General features: G+C 39.4%; 1 long non-coding RNA gene across 5 annotated transcripts in view; it reads left to right on the top strand.

Annotated features, from left to right (window-relative positions):
* The window catches only part of LOC148387647 (uncharacterized), a 54,954-nt gene that overhangs the window by 25,624 nt on the left and 5,235 nt on the right, over positions 1-24,095 (top strand). For all 5 annotated transcript variants that reach the window (XR_015862707.1, XR_015862708.1, XR_015862706.1 and 2 more), the window contains exon 2: positions 22,875-23,050. This is a non-coding gene — a long non-coding RNA (uncharacterized LOC148387647). The remainder of the gene's footprint in view (positions 1-22,874; positions 23,051-24,095) is intronic.

Here is a 24,095-nt window from a genome sequence, read left to right on the forward strand (position 1 = left end):
ATTCAACCACTTCTTCAGTTAAACTGATATTTATTGAGCATATGTAAATAATCAATGTAATAAATACAAGTAAAGAAATGTAAATAGACTACAACCCTAGATGGAGACCCATGTGATCCTCCATAAATGTTGAAGATTTATTATCACACTTTATTATTTATTTCATTTTCATTTTTTTATGCCATAACTTCACACACACCTTCATCCCTGTTCCTCTGTTTAGTATTAAAAAAAAAAAAATCACTTCTGAGTTTCTAACCATATGTTAATGAGGGGGTCCTGACTCCCATATCTCGGAATACCTTGTAATTGATTGCCGCCGAACAAGGGGTGGGATTTTTTTTTTCTTAAAAAAAAAAAAAAATTAGCAGATAAATAGATACCCTACCAACACCATCACTTCCTTTCTTCCACCATCTACCCTTTGCCTAATGACAGGGGCTGGGCAGCAGTAATGAAAAACTATACATCACAATCAACCGGACAGTCCTATTCATGGCTATGCATTATGCTCACTAGTCATAATCATCGCTGCTATGACAGAGGGATAGATGTGGACGGGGGGGAGAGGGGAAACCCGGTGAAAAGAGAGAGGAAATGGTGTGAAATGGCTTGGAGAGAAGAAATAAAATTGCAAGAATAGGTAAAGAGGAATGGAAACGTGTGCACAAAAGAGAGGGAAGCGAGAGGCGATGAGAGAATACATGCTAGTCTTTGTGCATTTTATTTGTTTGTAGGATTGCAGTTATAATAAATTTGCTACCCACTCAGCATTCTCTACTTTGTTCCAATTATTAGGGTATTGTGAAGTGTTTCCTGCTGTGTCCAAATGTCCACCCTTATCCCCTAACCTCTCATTCACCATATAGTCCTGCTCTATATATGGCACAAGAAAGAAGTCACTACTTTACCCCGTACGTGTCATGACAAAGCGGCAATCTCTGACCATTTATTATGAATAAAAAAAAAAAAGTAAAACTATTTATTTTCTTTTTTTGACATATTTTCAATAAAATAAATTTATTACTGCTTTGATTATCACACTTGCACCATGTTTATCTGCTCACAGTGTTATGTGGTTTATACTAAATTTTTCAGTGAACATTGATGGGTATTACTTTTCCAAGTGCATTGCGGGTAATTTTGAATGCCCCACATTTATGCTTTCTTGGACATTCGGACGCCCATGCAAAATTTCGAGATTTGAATCACATGCAGGACGAACAAATGGTAGTGCAGTGTTCCTTCACTTTTAGGTTTGGGAAAATAATAGACATATGTGCACATATTTTGTCCATATAGAAAAAAAGAATTTTTGTCATCCACACATCTGTTAGGAAGAGTACAGTTGAATGAGTCCCCCAATAGTGCTGATGAAAAATTGTGGCCCCCTCCATCATGACAAAATTATCAGTGGAAGGTCTATGTACATAAATACGAGATATAATCAAGCTCAGTAAGAAAGTTTGATCATAAACCACATTATATGACAAATTGAAAACGTAAAAAAACAGAGACAGACAATATCTCCCTCATAAACATGTCTGTGTTTTTTCCCTGGTCAATAGTTCTAAGAGTCCCTATAATTGTAACGGCAACCAGTGTCAAGGAGCGCATTTGGAGCATAAAAACATTTCCATACCCTTCCCACACTCACCTTTCTTTATTGTTCTATTTTTATAGACTGGCGTCTTACAAGCCAGCAAATGTCACTGCTGTTGTTAATCCCAAGCAGCCAGTCTAATGAGAGCATGTTTCACACACATGCTGCTCCTTTGAGGGTATGTCTACATTCAGCACAGGCACGTTATAATGTTTAATGTGTTATGTGTGTGCAGGTGTCACCCCTGACCTTGCCCTCACCCACATCTCATCCCATCTCATTAAATATGTATATCTTATCACACTCCTTCTCACTCACAGCTTCTCTCTTACACACATGGAGAAACTCAAACTACTTTGTCTTCTGTGCTCTTTCTCTGCTGTGGTGCGCACCGAATAGAAGAAGCCAAAAAATGTCTGAATACGGTTAAAAGGATTATTTGTAAGAATGATCTTAAACCATAATACCAACCGTCTGGAATGTGATCATGGTTTATCGGTAAACAGCGATAAAACACCTCTGTGGACTCCTGTAAAATACAAAGCATCCTCTTTGGCTGTAATTATTAAGTGGACTGGGGCACTGCTACAGGGTATTACGAGAGGAGAAAACTTTACTTTGAAGTGCAGCTCAAGTAATCGTTACAGTACAAGAGCAGTAACAAAACATGTCAGAGCATTTTTTAAGCGTTGTGATTGGAAAGTCAATAATCCAAAGAGTAATGATGCTCACGTCAATATAATAAATTATCCCCGACATCTGCACCATCAAGCTGGATTTACTCTGCAGGTCAATTAATTCATCTTAACAGTGTGTTTCCACTTTCATCTTGTTTTTTTTTTTATTGTTGTTGTTTATTATATTGATATTTTAAAAAATTAATGAATATATCCATTTTTTTAGATGTACTGTTCATATTCACATCTTGTGCTCAAAAATTTGGCTGCTATTCCATGATGCATGATGATGATGCAACAAAATATTTCCAAAGCATGATTCTTCTGCTACTTCCATACCATGACCACATCAGCCAGGTGATGAGAGGTTCGTGATTCTGTCCAAATAAGATGTCCAGGCAACAACATGAGCTGCAACTGGCCCCCAGTTCAAAAAAATTGGTAGCCCCCCGGTGCTTAGCACTTTGTTTTGTGCTGTAGAAGAGGCAGCCAGAAAGATCGTGAAAACCATTAGTAAAGTATTTTTTGATGGACAATGTGACGGAAATGCCCAACATGGCGTATTCTTGAAGAAAATTCCTTGGGGTTGACTTCTGCTTTAAAGTTATTATTTTTTGGCCAGATTTGGAGTTAGGATTAGGGCTCAACTTTTATTTCTTGTATTTTAAAAATGGTATTCATTATTCATCTGCGTTTTTATTTTTTTCCAATGTGACTGTGGTGGTATTAATCAGTGTATTAGGTTACTTAAGTCCTCAGTAAAGGCCCTGCACCACCTCGCCCCACTGATGGTATCACATTAAGCATTTCCCATGGAAAGGTCAGATGGCAGAACAGTTTCCGTCGTCAATACGTTAAAAGCTGGTGAGGTGCCATCTGAGTGACAAACAACATCTGTTGTTAAACGTGTGATAACCTGGGGTTGTGTAATAGTTTGGTGCCAGTACTTTTCAAGGATGAGATGGTGTGAAAAATTCTGTAACCTTACACCAAACTAGTTAAGTAAAAAATGTTGTCTCTCCATGGAAGGTTGATACTGGGATCATCTTTGGAAACAACATTTGTTAAATTCCATCCATCATTTTTCCGAACCCATAGGCACGATACGCCCTGAACTGGTCACCAGTCAATCGCAGGGCACACATAGACAAAAAAAAACATTCACACTCCCAGTCACACCTATGGACGATCTGGAGTGGTCAATTGGCCTACCGTGCATGATTTGGGAAGAGGAAACCCGAGTTACTTAACTCATTCAATGCCATTGACGGTTATAGACATCAAGGATATTAACTGGGTTGGCGGTGTATGAGATAAAATTATTCCTGATGTGTGACCATTGCATGTTACAGCCATTAAAAATCAAGACGTACAGTAAATCAGACTGACAGAAAACCTGTTGAAATATTAGCTTTATATCGTAATCCCAAAACAATGGTTCATCAGAGTGAAACTGACTATTTCTTGTGTCTTTTGGCCCTGCTTTGCAACAATGGCTTGGAAAGGAAACAAAATGGTGAGCTGAGATACAATACAAGAAGGGGGAGGGGCTGAAGGAGCGGACGAAGAAAACAGATTGCTGCATCCTGCTGTTGGTCAATAGTTATTGTACGTTTTTCTGTGACTTTATATTACCCGTATAGAAAATTTCTGGGTGGTTGGAAAAGGTGTGTGCAAGTATTTTCAAGTGAACACAGACGCGTGTGTGTTGTGTGCTTGTGCTGGATGACCTGCCGCATTTTAATCTGTAGCAGAGGGAAGATGTGGTGAAAACCATTATCACCGTCACCCTGTCGCTGATAACAGCCCGCTAATCTGTTTGCTGGAGGTATTGAACAAATGCATTTGCACCACGGACAGACAGGAGAGCAGAGGGAGGGGGTGAGCTGGCCCATTGAGTGTGTGTGTGTGCGTGTGTGTGTCAGTACGTGTATTTGGGCGAGCTGATGAAAAATGAGAGGATGAGGAGGTTGGGAAAACTTCCCTGACAGCATTGGCCTTCCCATGACAACCAGGAAGGAAGGTGTGCTGGGGAAAGAGAATGAGAGAGAGGTGAAGAAAACACAAGAAGATGAAGGAAGCACATTGGGGTAATGACAGAGACAAATGAAAAGGAATGAGGAAAAAAGACCTGCTAGAAAAAAAGAGCAGTTGGAGAAAGAGCAGCGGAAAAAAAAAATCAATGCCATGAGTGTCCTTTTGATAAAGGTGTGGCTTAAAAAATAATTGAATCATTATTATTATTATTATCATTATTATTATTATTATCATTATTATTTGGCAGATAACAGAATCTCACGGACTTCCCAATCTGGTTAATTGTATAGCAGTTATTTCTTTTCTTTTTTTTTTTTTACTTGCACTTCACCCTATGCCTCTCAGTGAAGTGCACACTGAGGAGAAGTGCACAAATTGTTTGAGCCCACTATTGAGGGGCGCAAAGCTCCAAAAGTATTTGGACAGGGCCACCATCAGCTCCCTCAGCCAGTCATGTCTTGTCCAGATGTTCCTCGCTGACTCAGTTTGCTGGTTTTGTTCTGTTTTTGTTGGATCATTGTCTTTGTTGTGAGTTTTAGTAATTTACTGTATTTGATTATTGCATGTTCCTCGATTGGCTTTTGGACCGTAAAGTATTTTTCAATCCATGATACGCTCCTCGTTCCCCAGCATCATCTGTTTCAGTATCATTTTAGCAATAAAACTTGGATTGCAACCAGTCTACGACAAAAATCTGAGTCATGTGATGAATAATGAAACATTCTTGTTTACAACTAATTTCATGTTCACCTGAATGGATTTCAGTGTACCACTGAGTGAGCCGTTGTTCATCGGAAGCTGGTTGGAGGATGGTTAGATGACTTCAGGCTATTGGGCTAGCTGTTAACCTGCTCAGCGTCACTTGAGATTGCAGGGAAGTAAAAAAAAAAAAAAAAAGAGAGAGGGGGAGAAAAAGAGAATTCAAGTCCGGTCGAGCGGAGTACTGACACCATGAAACTCAAATAAAGACACCCTTCGTCCCTTCATGTTTTCACTTCCTTTTTTCACTATCCTCTTTTCATTAGCTAGTAATGAATCACTTTCACATCACACTCTCCACTTCCATCCCTCCCACTTTCCCACCTCCACGTCACCCCCCCACTCCCTCCCCACCCTTCTGCTGAGGCCCTAGGGCACACTCTGACTGCGCTGCCGCCTAACCTCTTGTATAAGTTTTCCAATTCCAATTCCTGCTGGATTATGGCATGGTGGTGACAAGGGGACATTTTCTCTGATTATATATTTGATTCAATGACATGATTATTGCAGCAGTGTGTTCCGATGGTGGGGATGTGGAGTAGGGGACAGAGACCTTGACCTCACCCAGGGGACAATGGGCATCCTGATGCTCTCTCACTTTCTCTACACACACATGCACACACACCCACACATTTCATTCCACTCTCCACCCTCTAGCCCTGAGGTTAGGGACTATAGATGGCAGACATGGAGATTGGTTTTTAGTTAAATGTCAGTGGAGGTGAAAGTACAGCCTAAAGGCATACTGTACGTATGTGTGTGTGTGTTTCCTTTTGGAGGCAAACATCTGTATTTCTTTTCAAAATTTCCTTTTTGTTTTTCCACTCTACAAACCAGAGGTGGATAAAATGTGTTCATCTCATATACGTATTGAAAGATTGTATCGTCATTATTTACCAGCAGTAATATGACAGCTGGAGTTTGTCGGGTTGTCTTGAATTTTTTTAGTACTTTGTGTTTGAGTAAAGAAAGTACATGTAGTCGCTATCATACCGTTATTCATGGAGCAGTCGTGCAGAAGTTGGCATTCAGTGATGTTGTCCTGAAGGGTTAGATGGGTCTCACGTCAAATGCACATCGCATGACCGCATGGGCCATCAACTTTCAGCATTGCCCCTGATTGTGTGTGCAAGAAAGAATATTTGATAGGTGAATGACAGATGTCGCCAAAACCAGCAACAGATTACATATGTGGTTTGATTTTTTAATTTCTGTGTTTGAATGATTTGACTGTACCCCCCCAAAAATCAGTCTATAATTAACTCACTACATGCACAGGCACACAGGGAGGGATGTCAAATTGAGCCTTTTGTTTTACTTGTCTCACTCAGTATGTAAGTCCAGATGAGCTGAGGGAGCTCAATATTCATTCTAAAATCCAAATGACCTGGCCTCACACATTCCTCTAGTTAAAATCAACACCAATGCACAAAGTATATGGGACATTAGTGGATATCTCAGAAGGACAATATAGTGTCTTTCTGCATATGTTGTCTCTGTGGCTAAGAAAGACCATTATTCTGGCAAGCAATGTTGCCCCGAATGCAAATGTCCATAAATAAGTAATGAATTACTCATTACCCGTCACTCATTGGAGAATGAGACTCATTAATGGCAGTATTGATTCAATGATAGTTTTTTTTCCTCAGTGACTATTTTGTTCTTTTCTTCTCTTGTGGAAATTGTAATATAGGGTGAAAAGCAATGAGGATTCTTGACATAAGTTTCTCTGCCGCACAACTTTTTGTTTTTTTACTATTTTATTGTGTTGTGATCCTCCTTTGAGAATACAAACACCCATAACAGGAAGAAAGCAGTGCAGTTGGAGGCAATACTAATTTTAATATATTGTTTTGGTGCTTTTTTTTTTGTCTGTATGGTTTATGCTAAGGCTGCTAAGTAATTAACTATTTTTTGCATGTGAGTAAGTGATGGTGATTGTTTTATTAGATTTTAACTGATATGTTGTATTTCAATGCAATTTTAAGGGTAGTCTTGTGTACTATAGTCTAATCAGATGAACACCATCCTGTTCATCAATAAAAGCTTATATGTGCTCCACTTAAGTGGAAGAAAAAGAAAATGTTAAAATTACACTAATAACCTTTATTCTGTAGTATCAAACGGCGTTGCAAAGATTACGGCTTGTTTTTACATTTTGGTGAACTGCGGAGTTGAAACGATATCTTCTTGCAAATAAATTTATCACATTATTTATTTCCAGACCTGAATCATGTTTATAATCCAGAAAGAAAGGAACCTTCCTTCCCGTGACATGTTCCTTTCACAATTCACTATGTCACAACTCTGCTGTTGTCTAATAAATGGTTGTCCCTTGTGCCAAGAAACTAAAATGTCGATCTCTGTCTTACCCCGACACACACTCAACATTTTAGTCTACTAATTCCAATTCATTTTAAACAGCCACCAGGGCACAGCATAGCCTTCCTTGGCCCCAGACAGCAACCATTTATTATTCACCTGCTTTCATTATGAATGGCTTGCAGGTTGATGTTACAGCAAGTGCCCATACATCACAAAACACACACATGCACACACTGAAGATGCCTTGAGTGTGTGTGTGTGTGTCTACAAGCAATGTCGTCAATTTTCCCGCATCGCATTCTTTATTTCTGTTGTTTAATTAGTAATGAGGATAAATATTGGTTTCCACTCTGAGGGTGAGAGAGACGTGAGGACGAGCAACAAAAAATAGAGACGGAAAACAAGACTAAATTAATATCCCCCTCATTTTCTGTCAGAAACAAGTTGTTTAGCTGTTGTTTGCTCTTTATTGGAACTTAGTGATAGAGCGGCTACTATGAGGTTGTGTTTATGCCTGCTCAGCCAGGCAGCTATTTAGCATATAAGTGTGGTAAAACAAGCACCACAATAGATCACACTGTGTTACATTTGTCAACATGACACTTTCTCCTATATTGAGTTACACTTCAGGGCTTTTTTTGTTTTTCTGTCTATTCTCCATACTCTTTCTCTTTCCCTTGCCATCCCCCTCACTAACCTCCGCATTGTTTTTCTCACAACAGATGACTCACAGTGAGAAGGGACTGGCCTAGCAGAACAATGTGCTGGCCTGGTCAAGATATAGACGACACATTAATTCATGCTCACAAAATATGATGGATGACAAAATAGACTGTGTTCTCTTAGAGTCCTGTGGTGTCACACCTTAGAAGTTTTTTCTGTAGAAATACAGCAAAAAAGATTGTTACGCTTTTCAATAATAATAATAAATAATGATAATAATAATAATACTTTTTATTTATAAGGTGCCTTTCAAGGCACTCAAGGTCGCCGTACAAACATAAAATAGCATACACAATTAAAAGAAAACAAAAACGTTAAAAAAAATGACCGGCTTTCTTTCATGTTTTGATCGAAGTTGATATTAGTAGTCAACACTGTACACACTCTAATATATTATAAAGAGTGTCAAATTAAAAATTACTTGGTCTCAATATGCACATCAATGCAATTCTGCACCATTAAAAATGCTGGGTCAAAAATCCCCCAATTTGGGTTAATAATTGGACCGACCCAGGAAGTTGGGTAATTTGATGCAACTTTCTGGTTGCTTTATGCAAAACCATTAATGCATTATTTTGTACACAACTATACAACAGTTTTTTTTTTCCAAAATAACCCAAAGTTGGGTCAAATTGACCCAAATTCCTGGGTTGGTCCAATTTCTAACACAGCAGTTTTTCGTCACTATCACTTATAAAGGCAAGGTAGGGGAGGCTGACCATAATAATGTTGCAGCAGTCAATTTGGAAACTACAAATATCTTGCAGACTGAACCTGCAGGAGTTAGGATCCACAACCTTCACCGTATTCTGGTGCTGGTTTACCCCTGGAATTAAGTGAAAGTGCAATTTCTCCAGAATGACCTTCAGGTTGCACATAGACATCCACATGCTGGGTCCATATCTCTCAATTTTATTGTTAAAAAGAGGCAAGAAGTAAAGTAGAGACCCATCGATGTAGAGTGATGGGAGCAACCCATGGATAAGAACTTATGATCAAGTGATTTGATGCAGAGTGAAAAGAGTGATGGCCCAAGGCTGGACTAAATCCAGAGAGATCTTGGTTGTGAGGATGTGGAGTATGGCCAGGGTTATCCTCCAAGAGACCCGGTAGGAGCATTTGGACAGTTAAGACCCGAAGTGAGGGCAGTGGAGGAAATGTCAGGCTCAAATTACAGATGTACAGTCACGTCAGAAGGATTCTGGCTCGGTCTTAACATTTTTGAGACACTATGGTGTTTAATATGCTTTACTGTTCTCTTATATTTGCTCTGTCACAATAATATTGATCGTACAACAACAATGTAGAACATTTAATATACATTTTTGTTAGAATAGAAATTCTCCACAGACAAGCAATTCTTGTTTTTCTGAAAATTGCACTCTTGTGTTATCTTGTTTTGTAGCGCTTTGAGTTTTGGGAAAACTCCCTGCATACTCAACAAACACTTGGATGATTCATAACCCGCTGCGTTGCCTTTTGACATTCAGGCAATAGGGCCTGTGTAAGCCCAGACTTTTATTATTTCCAATTTGTCTTGCTTAAAAACAAAAGGCCTATGAGCTGGTGCATAAATAAACAAAATGGTGACTGCTGAGGGAGAGTGGAAAGAAGGAATGAATGGTCAGGTTAACCTAAAATGTGGTATTGGTAATGTTGGGTGGGTTATCTCGGTGATTAAGAAGAATATGTACGATAAAGGAGTATCTTTTTATATGTGGTAATATTTTTTTGTCTTTATGTAGTGGTTGAGTAGATACAGTTACATTGCAAGGCGACACGTTGCAAATGTGTAATTTACACATTTAGTATCTTGGATGATTCTAATTATATTCACTTAGCTCACTAAATGTAGCTTGTCTCACATTTGTATACACACACTCGTCATAACATACAGGAAAAATAAGTGTTATTTATTTTCCTATTTTCCTAATGTAAGTATTGACCACCAGATAATATTTTATATAAAAAATATATATTTATATACAGTATATCAAACATCTTAAGGGCATTTCCTGCTGTCTGTACAGTCTAGTATTGCTTCTACTATGCTATCATACCCAAAAATGTATTCATCAAATAATAACACACCAATCCAGTGATTTGTGAGCAACTTTCCTCTCTCAGGAATCATGGCAGATTTGTAAATCGTTACTCAACAGCAAATAGAGCAAACCTATTAAATATATCAGCCATTCCCTTGACAACCTCTCTCTCTTCCAATGGCATCTCGATCTTCTCAGTCCCTGGATTGGCCTGCAGTTTAAATTCACACTTTGCTGTCAACAAAAATTCATTGATCCTGGTCAGCTCACACATCCAAACAGGGAGCAGTAAAGTCCAAACCCAGAAGAAGTGGATTAAGCGGGGGTGGGGTGGGTGCTTGACTCTATGTGAGTGTGTGTCCGCCAGGTCAAGGCAATAAAAGGAATATATTTTATGACAAGTTAAACGAGCCCAGTGAGAAACTGCTAGGTTCAATACTTCATCACACGCAGCAAATTATGCCATGTCAACAACACACAAACACCCACAAGAAGAAGGAGCACACCAATTTTCATTTTGTGGAAAATGGCTGTTTACAGATGACAGAGCCTCTGAATTTCTTCCAGTGATTTCTTGGGAGTCCAAAATCTTGGTGAAGCTTGTTATGGGTATGATGTTTCAGAAAAATATCCCACTAGTCACCAAACCGCACCCTTAATTTATAAATAATGCCATATTCCATTCTATTGACACTTTATTATTATTATTATTATGTCATTATTATTATTATTACTATTATTATAAGTATAAAAATGTGTTGACCATTGGAATTCAAAATTAAATTATAGACATAATTTGATGAATAGTCTGTTTTTTGACACCTTATTATTATTATTATTATTAAAAAATGTGTTGAACTTTGTAATTCAAAATTAAATCATAGACATAATTTGGTGAATATCGTGATTTTTTTTTAAATGATTATTTGTCGAGATTTAAATTTGAAGGATTTCGGTTCCAAGGTGGGATGACGGGCAGGCAGGCTGATTTAAATTAATATTGATAGACAAAACCTAAATACATTAAATTTAATTCAGCCATTAATTGTAAACGAGGGTAAAATAGTTAATGAAAGGTACCAAGTGGTAGAATACTTTTAGTTGTGCTGCAAGATTCATGCATTTTGAAATGCATTCCAACTTAGGCCACATGCAACACACATACTGTATTGCAGAGACGTCCAGTATAAACATCCCTGGCTGGTCTAAATAACATGCCACAATTAACACCTCCTTAAACGGCGTTCACTAACCCCCTGTGCAGAAGTGTTGGAACCTAGCTACCCTTTGGAATATGGGAATCAAAGAGCACAAATCTCTCAACAAGGAACTAATTGGCCTGACCCGACGACCCTTCATGCCTCACATCAGGCACGCATCGAATCAAAACCAGCTCCTGAGATACAACCCTACTGCTAACTAGCACTTTAGTTGCTTAAAGCATAGACATTTAATGTACACAACAACACACACAAGTACACACAGAGATTCGTCATTAGCGGTTGTGTCACGCTCATTAGACCCAAACTATGGAGAGATGTTGTGTTGATGATGGCCAGGCGAAGTGGCTCCCACTGCGCACCCACTGGACACACAAACTTACTTACAAGACAAACATAAGAATAACTGAGTCTGGGAGTGACAAGAAGCAGCTTGCTAATAAGCCAGCCTTGCAAAGGAGGAAGGGGGAAGGAAATAAGAGAGAGACATGTATTTCCATTATGGTGTGGTGTAGAGATCTTATACTAATAGTTGCACATAAAGGTTTAGACTTCATTAAAGTCTTGATACTGTATCTACAGAAATTGCCCTCATTAGAGATTGCACCCACACCATCGTCAGTCTGCAGAATAACATTTTAATAAATGCCTGTCCAATCATTGATTCATCGTTTGGTCATTTTATCCACTGAGCTAATTGCCAGTCAACCATGAAGCTGACAGAAAAAGAAATAAGTTCCTGCATTCTCAAAACACTCAAACTACTCACCTTTATTCACTCTATGACCTCATACACCTTTTTTTTTTTTGTTTCCAGTCTCAGTACAATTTGAGCAGATGTTTGGTTCACATGGACTTCAGTAAGTCCATTTCTTCAGGATATTGGACTCTTGGTCTTTGTCTTGGTTTGATTTCTTATATTTTGAGCAGATTTTCCCACAACCAATGCATTGAGGAAGTCCATCCTTAGATCCTGATAGTCATATCCCTTCGCTGTAATTTGCTGGAAACCCGTCTGAGATTTATTTATTATTTATTAACTGAAGTGAGCATTCAAAAATGTCTCTACATTTCCCTGAGCAGAACATCTCTTCTTCTACATTTTTCCCAATTAATTAACCTTTATTGATCAGAATAAAAACCTGAATGATACATGAGTTAATCAACATTATTAGTGCAATTTAATAAGATCATCAATTTAGTTAAATTTCAATGTCAAGCATTTTAATGTCCTTTACAAAAAAATGCATTACAAAATATACAAAAAACTATAACCTGAAAAAAATATCTACACACAGGTTAAAGTGCACATACACAAATACACACACATGTAATATATGTAAACAAACAAACAAACATTTGAGTTAATCATACTGGTGAATAGAGAACAGATACACGCTATGCTAATCATCCAGCCTCTGTGGCTTTCCACGGAAAATATGTTTATCGCTCTATTACAAGCTCATTTCTATAATTCATAGACAGCAAGGCATTCTGGATCGCCCCCAGATGAATAGATTAGATGGAGCTAAGTGTAATTCACTGAGGTCTACTTGTGTTATGCCCCTCTACACCACACTCTTTATCTGTTCCTTTTTTTTTAGTGTCTGTATTTATGGATCATAATGTCGAGATTGTTGTTGCCAGTGCACCATTAATGATGTTGCCTCATGGCTGGAACAACTGTTTCAGCAAGTGCATGGCCTTCTGGGAACAATTAGAGGGAGAGGGAGCTCGTATAAAATGTTCAAGAATTAGCTTAATGCCAATATTTCTTTCCCTGATCACCATCCTTGCAAATGTTATTGGTGTTAAGCATTGAGAAAGAACAAATAAGGAAGCCCGTTGTAAGAGCTACTCATTAAGTCTTTGGAGATACTTTTCAAATATGTTCCTGTGATTGTTCGTGAGGAAGTTGGATGATGGTGAGTTTAACCTTTGCAGTTAAAGCGAAGCACATGTTGAATTAATCTCGAACTCTTACAGTTGTGAGATAGAAGTTACAATTTATTTCCTATCTTGAATATATAAGAAGGGCAGAGAAAAAAAATAAGACTCATTCTGGTAACGTCTTACTGGAAGGATCTACACCTGTATAGATGAAGCAATTTGATGGATGCAGAACAAGTTTTAATTCTTAATTCATAGATATATGACTAAACATTGTCGTCATGTATCAACAGCTGCACGTTGTGTCACTGCACGTTCCAACATGGCAAACCTCGGCAACAAACTACAAATGACTTCAATTTTATGAGTCCTTTGTGATATACAGCTCCTCTGTGCTCGTTGCCTTTTTACATCATGTCATGCTGGAGATAAATCTTATTGATGTAAGTCACAAGACACATGAAGGTGTGCTGTTTCCACAGCTTTTCGTTCACTAGTTTACAGTGTAGTAACAGTACAATAACACTTAGAGTGAGATTTCTCTTTGTTGGTTCCGGTGCTTGTTTGAAAGTGGGTTGCCGTTGACACATACGTACATGTTTATGGGTTAAGTGCATTCCCACAAAACTTGTTTCTGCGAAGCTGCTGGCGGTCAAGAAAATACCATTAATCCATCCTTTTGTCCATCTGTCCAGTTGTCCGTGTGTTGGTAATTGCATCCATCCATCCATCCATCCATCCATCCATCCATCCATCCATCCATCCATCCATCCATCCATCCATCCATCCATCCATCCATCCATCCATCCATCCATCCATCAATCCATCATGCAAAATAGATATGGATTCAAAATTGTATTGTCAAATTATGGCATGTGAGCTCAGTCCTTACTGACGTCACAAGTGAAAAGGGTCTGGAGGTTGATGGAGAGAGGCGACCACTCTACAGTTGCTTGGCCTTTGAAGAGTTCTTCAACTTGGACATGATGAGTTACAAGAACCCCTCTGTCAAACAATCCTAGGATGAACTCAAGCGTAGTCGGCCATGCATGCAGGTTCACTGGAATAGAGACAAATGCATGGTGGACAAGTGGAGAGACTCTTCACTCTCCCAGTTAAGAGTAAAAGAGTGTGGGCACAGGAAGAAGGGGAACCTCTTGGTTGGCTGACCCAGAGAAGAGCTCTCAATCCTGCACTCAGAGTTCCAAAGCTCACCCTCTTTTGAGACCTCTAGTCTTGCCACCCCCAGGAGTTGGTGGTAACCTATGTAACTATCCTACTCTGGAAGCTCGCTAAATAGGGGCTGGATGAACTCTCCATGGGATTAAAAGCCTCTTGGCTCCGGCCTCTTAAACTGCGTGTGCATTTTCTGTGGCTGTACTAAATCTGTTTTAGGATTTCTGCTGATACAATTTTACAATAGTGACACCAGCAGCAATTATTTTGTGAATTTAAAAAATAAGCACAATGCTTTTTTTGGAATTTATGGATAGAGTTTTAAATAATAATAATAAAAAAATACAAATAATACAAGTGAATTTTACAATAGTGACACCAGCAGCAATTATTTTGTAAATTTAAAAAATAGGCACAATGCTTCTTTTGGAATTTCTTGATGGGGTTTAAAAAGAAAAAGATAAAATAAAAAGAAAGTAAAAATAATAATTCCTTACCTAAATTTACCGCTTTAGAAATAAAGAAGAATGAGATGGTTGGTGACATGAGTTTATTATGTTACAAGAGCTCCACTGTTAATTTTTCAAGTGCCAGACAAGTATATCCATAAATCATTATACTGTATCATAAGTGATAATCCAATCTAGATTGATCAAATGATATTTTGTGCTAACACGGATCAATGTTTATTTTTAATGATAGCAAAAATGTTTTTTCGCCCCTCTCTGCTTCCCTTCGCTGCTCCTGAGATGGCTTGTCACGGTGGAGGCTGCAATCATGTTTGGGTCTGCGCAGGGTTAAACTCTAGCACCCTCATTCCACGTGGTAATTAGGGGAGCTTGTGTGATTGGTTTGTGGGAGGTATTTTGCTTCATTTTATGTAAATGTGACCTGTAGCCAGAGAAAAAAAATACCCTTTCATCCAACTTTCCACAGATGCTTTCCTTCCTCCAGTTTCATTCTTATCACCTTTTGTCTTATCCGCTTCATCACTTTATCCGTCTTCCTCTCAGCTGACAACAAGCGTCGCTTCCACCCACAACTTCCCCCTCCATGTCCGCTTCCCCTTCCATCTCCATTGTCCACATTTCCCTACCACCTTTATAAATCTCCCTTTCCTGCCCCCCACCCCCAAATTCAGCTTCAGAGTCAGGTGACACCAAGCCAGACCACTAATTAGAATTCTGTCACTAAGTAAATGCATCGGGAGTGCTTGCTGACAGTAGAACGAGTGTGTGTGCATGTCCGTGTGTGTGCGAGTGTGTGACAGTTTGGGCAGCTTGTTGGCGGTGACGATGGCAGCCGTCTGGCATTTTTAACGTGGCAAGGTGTTGCTCTTGCCACTGACCTGACAGTCATTTAAATTACATAGAAAATGTGTACGTGTGTGTACGTGTGTGTGAGTGTGTGTGTCCTAGATTGAGGAAGGACCATTAGTAGCTGGAGGATAATTCACTGACTCACAGGTTGACTGATTGTGTAGTTGACTGACTCACTGACTTGTTTTCGGAAAGCAGACAGACAGGTAGGTAAGGCTTGTTTACCATGTCAAGATGCCAATATAACACAAATCTTCCTCATTTTATCACGCACACACACACAGACGCTTGTCCCAATTAGGGTCGCATATTTATTCGCTACAGTATTTATTAAATGTTCAACTTGTTTCTATATAATTAAGTCAAGTTTATTTATATAGCCCTAAATCACAAGCAGTCTCAAAGGGCTTCACATATACAATACAAATTGACAATTATTTCAGGTTGTGATCAGTTAAACTGGATTGTGTTGTAATAATACGACGACCTATTTAGCATTTCATAATATCGTATGGACAGAACTCATGAGCGAAAAAACAATAGCCTTGTGCAAGTTTCCGAATAACGGGGGGCAACATCTACGCCGCCGTCAGTGTGAGCAGCCAACGTACCACAGTGTTTTACTTCTACATCTTGTACACACACACACACACAGCTTGGCACTTCACAAGCACAACCGTCACACTCACGGCACAAATGATTTTGTGACACTTGAGTTTCAAGCTTTTGTTTACCATCAGCGTGCTTCAGTCCAAACGTATGCGCCCGGTGTGGATATTAGTCACGCTTTTGTTTTGTACACAGACATCATGCTCACTGGGGAGAGGAGGAAAAAGGAGTAAGGTGAAGATAAATAACTGTGATAAGTCTTGTCTTGTCAGCGGAGAGGAGAGGAGCTGAGTGACATACGATTGGGCCGGCGGTCGTGAAATATGCATGGCTTTTCCAGCAGCCAGAGGAGAGGAGAGGAGTTAATTTAGGCCTCTCGCCTTGCTCGGGGTAATTAAAAGAGATGATCGATAGTTTCCCCTCGTGACTGATAACAACCACACACAAACACGCGCACGCTCACTCTTGCAGAAAAAAAATGAATGCGAAATAAAGAGGAATTAAAATGTAAAGAATGATTCAGAGTGCAATTCAAAACAAATTGTTGTTAATTATTTTGCGCTTAGTGAAGGGATTTAATCATATCATTGACAAAACAAAAAGAAAGAACGTGCACAACAGATAACAAACAAAGCAAGGGCGTTGTTTCAAAGCAATGAGGCGAAAATGTCATTATTAGGATACTTACTAGCCACATTATTATAGTACATGCAGATAAGCAATAATATTCAGTTTTGATAGACTAACTTTTTTTCCTAATTAAAAATAGTTTTCACATGCAGTACAAACAAGTGGTGATATAAGAAGACCATCTCTGTGTTTTTTACACTAATATTTTTACTCTGTGTTTGCAATTGCATGTTGGTCTGCTTCACATAAAAATATCAAGTCAGTTTTTTCTGTTCATGAAAAGGATTGAATAACCACTGTAAACTGGAACATTACATCCAAGGATTTTCCCATTTCCGTTAAATAACATTAAACATTTTTTTTTTTAAGATGGGGTGTAGGTTACGTAATGTAAAGTAATAAGCAGGATCCCGCCCACTAGCTGTAATTTTTATGAAAGCTGGACTTGCCCTCGGCCCAGCATTATTTTGGGCGAGATGAAAGCTGGCACGCTGCATGTGACCGAAAATGAGCCAATGTCACCATTGAAAGAAATATGCTGTTATCTATGGAACTTTTTGGTCCTGGAGGTACTTTGAGCCATGTTAAGAAGAATTCTCGAGGGAAAAAACATTTTTTCCTTTAATTAAAAACAATGCCATCTTTTTACTAGCAGGATAAGTTGAAAATAGTTAGTTAGTATAGTTAGTATAACTAAAATAAAATAGTTTTCAATGTGCAGGTGCACACAACCAGAGAACCAAAGAACGCACAAAAATGAAACACCAAAAATACTCTGAATATATTTTGCAAAACTGAATTACATTTTACATGCATTCTTTCACTTCTTGATGGAAAAAAAACAGAATTTCTTGCTCCCGCTATCTAATGTTGATTTGTATTCTGTGGCCTGATAACAAGGCAGAGAAGAAGCTTGCACGACGTTCCGATCTCTTCCATAAACAGGCACTCTGTCATCAATATTGTAGAAGAATCCATAGTGCAGGACAAGAAGACTAATTAGAGCCAGCTCTAAATTATTTAACTCCCTCTGATTTTATTGATTTGTCAGTTCAGAACTGTGACTCTGAGCTGTAAAATTGACTCTGCTGAAAGAGACATGCTTGTCTGCAGGTTTATGGCTGTCAGCACATCGAGGGAGACACACAATAATGTACTAATGCAGCTTACTCACACACAGCCAGCACAACACAAAAGAATCGCACACGTGGACAAAAGCACCCATGTTAATAAAGAGGCCAGTGGATAGATAATATAGTGAAACGATCAAGTCTCAACATTAAGCTTCTTAATTAACAGTAGTGCAATTAAACACGCTCATGTTCTTGATACACAGCAGAATGTGCACACCGCACACATGCACACACAAACTTGTAAACTAATTACACATCTCTCCTAATTAACACAGATCTTCATTTGAAGTGCATGGAGCCCCAGAGATCCAGTTAGCCACCTGTTACTAATATCTCAGCTCAAGCATGAGCAGCATTCGCAGATGCACAACACATACACACATCTAAACAAATGCAAGGCTTTACACTCAATAACACACAATGTAGTTTTAAGCAGGCCTGAATGGCTAGCTTTATGTGTTTGCTACATTGGTTAAACAGCTAATTGGTTAATTGCAAAGGGATTATGTTCAGATGACTGGGAATCAATCGAGCAGGCAAGTTAGCAAGGGCGATTGACAGAAGAAGCAGAAGATGATCTCTTGGGCCGTGAACCAAATGAACCAATCAGAGAAGATGTTAATTGATCGCAATGGTCTGGACGTGAGCTGTGACCATGACAGTGATCAAAAAATAAATGGTATTAATGGGATTTATTCTACCTTGCTACCTGTCGTGGTGCACTAAAAGATTTAAGCGCAAGAGCTGATTTTTCAGATGTAAAGGATTGAAGTCAGTCCATCACCTTGCACTCATTTATCAAGCTTTCTTGCTCTCTCTATCATCCGCTCACCTTCCCTATGTCCTCCTCTCTTGTCATTTATCAAACTTTCCACACCAAAAGAAAACCACTGGACCCTGAGGAACACCTGCCTACCGTGACAGCCGGCCAAAACGTGAAACACACCCGTGACAAAACAACAGTCCAACAACAAAACAATTTCATTTCTAACCCCGGTTTTCAATCGGCGACCCAGAGGTGTGAATATTTTTCATGTGGCTGAATCCTTGGCAGCTCTGAAGATGTGGTTAGGCTGCGTGTGCATGAGTGTGTGTCAGGGCCGAGTGGACACAGATTAGAAGTGGCATTACAGGCCACTCCCTCATTGAGCAACAGCCAGAGTGTGACCACTGTCCCTCTCTATTACACTCTCTCTCCCTCTTTCGTTCACTTACTGCTTTGCCCAACGGGATTTGCTCTTTCCATCTCCTCTTGTTTGATTTCGCTTTTTTTGTCAAGCCTCGTTTTATACCTTCTTCCTCAAAATGTGAGGATCAAGATCTTTGGATTTCAAGAATTTTTTTTACAGAACATCAACCTCAAAAGGTTTACAAAGTTGTTCCATATGTAGGTTTTCCAAATGTACTTGAGGAAGCAAGGGAAAACTCCATAAAATGATTCTTTGGGTGAGATGGGGAGACATAGAAAAGGGTAGTTAGTTAGTTACGGTTACATCTCAAGAAGCAGGTCATTCTTTATGTTCAAACTGTCTGGAGATAACATCAGTTGAGAATTGGTATGCTATTTAAGTAAAAGTGACTTGACTTCCATAATGGTGATGGTTTTCTTTCCAAGGTGGCCATTATTATACAGAAATAATTGAGATATTGGTTAAAAAAAAAAACCTTCTCTTGCCGTATTTTCCGCCTATAAACCTCCAATTTCTCAAAAGCCGACAGTGCGCCTTATAATCAGGTGCACCTTATATATGGACCAATCTTGAGCCACTACAACAGACGTATCCAAAGTCCGGCCCGCGGGTCAAATGTATATATCTTATATATGGACAAAGTTTTAAAATGGGCCATTCATTGAAGGTGCGCCTTATAATCCTGCGCGCCTTATATATGGACAAAGTTTTAAAATGGGCCATTCATTGAAGGTGCGCCTTACAATCCGGTGTGCCTTATAGTGCGGAAAACACGGTATATAGTGAAATTAGCATTTTTGTTTCAAACAATAACTTCTTGTCAATAAATGCGTAATAATGCGAGAGAGGGAAAAGAAGGGCGAGGCGTGTCCAGTATCAGTCCCATGAAGAATGAAGTCACCTGCCTCTCCTCTGTCTTTGAAGGTCAAGGAGACCCACTTGCATATTCATGCGTGAGCGTGTGTATGTTTACCCGGTGTGTGTTTTGAGCGTGTGTCTGCGCGTATTGATGCACGTCCATGTGTGAGTGCGTGCGCCTGGATCGATGCCTTTTAATTGTTTTTTTCCTGAGCTGTGGAAGGAAGTGGCAGCACTTATTGATTGGATGGAGGGATGGGGGAAGAGAGAGTAGATAGGAGGACAAGGAGTACAAAAGAGTGAAGATGGCGAGCGAGCGGGAGCAGTGTGGCAGACAAGGAGGAAATGTGACAAGACAGGGTGGCGACATGGAACATAGAAACGCCGTCTAGTGGGGTGATCAAGGGGATGTGTGTATGTGCAAGGGAAGGGGAGGGGTGGGTGATGCGTGACATTGTATTCATAGGTAAGTATGTGTGTGCGTTTTTGTTTTCAACATTTTTTCCCCATTGTTATTGTCTGTTAAGACAACCTTGTTCGAGGTGTGTAATTTCCAGTGAAAAGGAAAAAAAAAAGCACTTTGAGAAGACTTTTCAAATTGCAAAGTTAAAATGTATCAACGGCTTTATCAGTGGTTACCACGAAAAAAAAAATGGGAAAAGTGCGGGGGTGGAAGGGAATGGGGTTGAGTCGACCCATATTTGAAGTACGGTGCCTGATGAAATTGGAGTCAATGGTGTTGGTCAACCTTGACATGGTGTTAGTTAAGGCTTGTTTGAATGAAATGTGTGTGTTTTTGTCTGCAGTGTCTATGTGGAAGCTGGCATGGTGTGTTTCCGTGTGTTTGGACTAAAAGTAACAAGCTTTGTTCCCCAACACTGTTCTACCATGCCCTCATTACACACAGGTTAAAGTGTCACTCAGCCGTCTAGACAGCACCCACACACACACAGACACACACTGGTGGATTGCGTGCAGGTTTCTCAGCACTATCCAAGCAACAAGCCTTCTCTCAGTCTTGAGAGATTGAATTTGTGAGTTTGTTGGGAAAAATGTCTACCTGTTGTGTTGCCCCTTAATTGAATTTATTAAGGTTCACCGACAACAGAAAAAGTTGTTATGCCACTTCTGTCTCTATTCTGTATGTAAATGAGCACCATACATTCCAATTTCATCATCTATAACGCTGAAGTCCCCGGCGAAACTGATTCCGTTTTTATCAGTTTGAAATTAAAAACGTAAAGGGCCTTTTATATGGCCTTTCTAATTTCACCCTCTAATTTTGTTTTATGAAAAGCATGGCCCCTTTACTCCAAAAATAATCTGCGTGTGCAACCCAAAAGCATTTTACTGAAAATAGAGGTGCTGAGGAGATTGTAGCAACAACACACACAAGGCTCTCCTCCGCTTCTCCACAGTGTCATGGCTGCCTAGTATTCACACACACACACACACATGAGCACGCACACACATTCTCTGTAATAGATTCTCATCTTGACACTCAATTCTGTGGCGAGACGATCCCGCTTTATCCCTGCCTGCATCAAATATTTAAACACTTGTATTAGCGGCCGTGTCATCCCCTCAAACACCCGCAGCTTGAGGCCCCAATCTCGTCTCCACCTCTATTTCTCTTGCTTTCTGTCTCTTCTCATGTCTGCTCATGCACTTTCCTTTTTTTCTGCTTTTCCAGCCCTAATATCCACAAATTTATCATCCCCTCGCTTCTCTCTGCTACCCAATAATTTGATATTTTTAGGACTTCAATTTTTTTTCCCCTTATGAAGGAGTGTGATAGACAGAGGGATATTTGAAGGGTTTCATTTTTTTTTTGTCGGGGGGGGGTTCTTTCAGCCTTTTTTTTGGTCACAGGCCAAGAGCCCTATTCAATCTGAAGAAGCAAAGCTTTACAGAATTCAACAAGAAGAGTAGCAGTATAAACGAGGGATGGGGAAAGACGGTAAAGAAGGAGAAAGGGGAGGGGAGTTAGATCAGCGGTGGTCGGTTGAGGGCTTGAATGACGTCTTTCAAGAGGGGCAGTCTAGCTTGTCAAATCGCCAGCTGCAAAATGAATCGGCATATCTGCTGAGCCCGACACTGAGACGTGGCGCTGTGGAGTTTCATATTCCTCCATAAGGCCAAATAACGCAATTGTCAGGGAGAGTGTGACAGAGAATGGAGGAGTGGAACCTGTTTGAAGATGGAGGTGATGGACAGGAGAAAGCATTAACTCTTGATAGTTTGTTGATCTGTCGGTTATGGCAGGTCTGTCCAAACCCTCGGAAACTACTGAGCATGAAGAGCTTTCCAAGAACTGGTCTTTCTCAAAAAATCATGGAGGCTAGCTTACGTACCAAATTCAAATGAATAATGTAAATGTTATGAACAATACAAAAATATAAAAAAAGATGAAAAAAAATATAAATCTGAAATATTTTAATACCTATGTTTTAAATTTCATAAAACAGAATCACCTCAATCATGTTTTGAACAATGACATGCAAATTTCCTTTATTTATTGTTCTTCCATATTTCATATATATTTACTGCTCTATAAATCTTTCCTCCTGTTATGCATTACCAATTAAAATAAATATACACTAATTAATGTATAAAGACAGAGTGATTGTATTTTTCATGGGTCACCATCTTTCTGTCTCTCTCTCCATCTATGTGTCAGTATTTTGGCACATGGCAGGACTGGCTAATGGAAAAACTCCTGCTCTGGTTCCTCTTGTTCAGCAGATGAATCCGAAAGCCTCAATACACGTTACCGTGTTGCTATGACCAGGGCCACCCTGTCACACTCTACTGGTCACCCAGCTAATGGGCCCACCGAAGAAGAGAAAATGAACGGTGAGTTGTACCGGGGGACGAGGGGGGGAGCGAGGGGTGTTTTGGTCTGTTGGCGTATGAAAAGCCATAAAAAGGGTGGAAAATCTGGAAAACAATTAACAACATACTTCAACTATTTTAAATTGCATTCATAATCAAAGTGTTACAACTGTAGGCTCACGTTGTAGGGTGACGAGCATTTTCAAGACAGCTTGACCCTTGTGACCACAAAGGGGCAAGATGTGACCGAGAGGGGTTAACAACCCCTCGAGATCTCAGAAGACATGAATCTTTCTCACTGACATCCAAGCATCATTAACTGTCCTAATCCCATAATTTTTACCTTTCTTAGTAGCGTAGATATTCACCATGTCTGTTGTGTCAGCATCGATGGTACAGATAACTAATTTCAAACAAATTAAATAGATCTATTTAATTTGTTTGAACTCACGGCAGATGGTGAACAGAAAATATTTAATGTCTTTTATTGTTGCATAACATTACATAATAATCATCAACTTTATAAGTCAAGGTGAACATAGTTTGGCTTCCATCCGACTTTTCAATTTGACTTTCCAAAGTATTGATTGATAATTACGACAAACTATTGCCTAGAATTTCATCAATTGTTTCCTCATCTCGAAAAGAAGATGTGACATCTCTTTTGATACAGATGTGTCACCAAGTGTTTCACTCTTGTCTTTTTGTTTAGTTGTAATTTGACATGGAGATGCTCGTTATCACAGATCAAAGATGTCTGTCAGGTTCCCCCAAAGACGGTGGAAACTGATGAGAAATACATCAAACCGTGTATATCAGAGACAAAGGCAAAAAAACGATAAGAGAGGAATGGTATGGCATGATCAGAGTGGTAGCAGTGGCTCATATGTCAACAAAGGACATTTGTTGCATTGTCTTATGATATATCTTCCTAGACTAAAGTAATAGTGGTCAAAGTCTTTTAAGGTGTGATCCTGCCTCCCACAGAATATTGCCATATTCTGTGTCATTATTCGTCTTGTTTGAAGTCAATTCTATTTGTTTTTCATGGTCTGCAACTTGTCTG

Source organism: Syngnathus floridae, chromosome 14 (genome assembly GCF_059516105.1).
Source record: "Syngnathus floridae isolate MCC-2025c chromosome 14, RoL_Sflo_1.0, whole genome shotgun sequence".
Taxonomy (NCBI): Eukaryota; Metazoa; Chordata; class Actinopteri; order Syngnathiformes; family Syngnathidae; genus Syngnathus; species Syngnathus floridae.